This window comes from Clytia hemisphaerica, unplaced genomic scaffold (genome assembly GCF_902728285.1).
Source record: "Clytia hemisphaerica strain Z4C2 unplaced genomic scaffold, Clytia hemisphaerica genome assembly, whole genome shotgun sequence".
Classification (NCBI taxonomy): domain Eukaryota; kingdom Metazoa; phylum Cnidaria; class Hydrozoa; order Leptothecata; family Clytiidae; genus Clytia; species Clytia hemisphaerica.
In genome coordinates this window covers 238,053-240,175 of record NW_027103238.1, presented here as the reverse complement: position 1 = coordinate 240,175, position 2,123 = coordinate 238,053, and positions in this window count along the sequence as shown.

The window sequence follows — 2,123 nt, the reverse complement described above, 5'->3', positions numbered from 1 at the left end:
GTCCATTCAGCATGTTGCTTGTTTTCTTTAAGATTACCTGATAAAGTTAAAACTTTTGCGCCGCTGGTCTTACTTTACTTTCCATTAAAGAAATATGGCTAAAAAAGGCCCCCAAAATGTGAAAGTTGGCAGGAATAAGGGTTCTTTAAAATTTTGGGGCCGCAGGCAAAAAATTTCGATGTAAGAAACGTCAAACAGCTTATAAAAGATCTTCTAAAAAGGAGAAAGTTATTCAGCATAAGACCACAAAAAGCACAGCGAGCATCATCAAGTTTCGATCTCTCATTTTGAAGGTGAGCATCCTCTTTAACCCCTAGTGGATTCACAACACTTCTTTTGCTTTGACTTTTTGCGATTCAATGTTGAGAGTAGTTTTTAAAAAAGTCAAGAGAAAGGATGCAAGAGCGTAAAATAAAACGAAGCGCCGCAGGCGAAAAAATTAACATTGCACTTATAGAAGGAGTTATAAACTTGTCGAAGGGCGCCAAGTCGCCCTATTAAACATCAACAAAATTTTGGCGCCCCCTTGAAAAGCTCTTTTGGCGCCCCTCTCAAATCTTTCTGGGTGGTGCACTGCACACCCTGCACCCCCTGCCAGGCCGCCACTGTTTGAGACAGATTCAATATATTTGCGTCTGAAGGAAATATTTCAACACAAAAATCTCACTCACTCTAGCTCCTTGGAGATTGAAAATAAGTTATGAAAATGGGGTATAAGAAACTTTCTACACCTAATACTGTTCAGAAAATACAGATACATCTGTGACTTTAAAGGATGGGTAAAAGATATAGCATCAGTATTTTGGGGTCCTAGAATCAGCATTGATAAAACCGAAAATTGTAAATATGAGAAACAGCAAAAAATCTTGGAATTCCAATCCTATCAGCTTGAGTTAATAGTTTATAACAAAAAAATAACATTATATAAGAAAACTTTCCCTGAATCAGCAAAAACGGCAAATTCTGTCATTATTTTGCAAAATATAGGAGAAAAATACCTTTAAAGCTTAATATTTTCAGTTCCAGTTTAGCTGTTTTTCTAAAAATTTTACAGCATATTCCATACATGAATGGAACTATTTTCAAAGAGATTTGTTTTCAGAAACTTGGTTAAGACGTCCTCAAATCAAAATTATCATTTTGAAAATTTCTAAATTTTCAGTTTGGACTTTGCATCATCGAAAATCTTGAAATATTTTATAAAAATCATAAATTCTACATGCACCGGGTCGTAAATTTAAGGGAAAACACAAATATGTTCATAGTTTCTCCCCCTAATACCAGTGCGCTTAATAATTTGATTATAACTACACCTGTTTTGGGGGCCCCAAACCTGCATTTTGACCGAGGTTTTGACAACCAGGTGTATACTGTAAAAGTTTTATCAAACAAATTTATGCCCAAATTTATGCCTAAATCACATTTCCAAACTATGGTCAAAATTTTGTATTCATATCTTAAAGATATCTCGAGAAATCGGTAAAGTTGCAAACCTCTGTTTTGGGGGCCATTAGAAAAAAGCTACCTATCTTTAAGCGATTGAAAAATATTGTTGAAATTGAAAATTTTGAAAAAGAACTTTCGGGAAATAAAGTAGAGATGTTAAAGTTTTTCATGCAGCAAAAACTTTTGTAAAACCTCTTTTCCTCTAGATTTGAGAGAAATTTTCAATTTGATCGACGTTTTGGGGCCACATACTATAGTAGATTTACAATATCTACACATATAGTAGATTTATGGATTTTTACATAATCTACACACATGGTAGAAATAAGTGCAATATTGGCCTGGTATGGTATGTTGTTGATGCAAAGTGTGTGTGTGTGTGTGTGCTCAATCTCAAAAGAAAAAATGCAAAAAATTGGGTTTGAGGTGATAATAAACAAGAGCCGCAAAGATGCGGATAAATATTTCCTCCGCAAAAGCCTCAAATAGCGAGAATGCCTTAAAAAAAGCTTTAAAAAATTCCAAAAAGATTTTCCAAAATTTCCCCAAAAATTAACTCAATTTGCTATACAAGTGTCCTTGATCAATTCAATAGCTATCATAAAGGAAGCAAATAATCTAAATGTATTTCAATGGTATTTTTTGTTTATTTCTTAGTTCAAGCATTTTTTGAACAT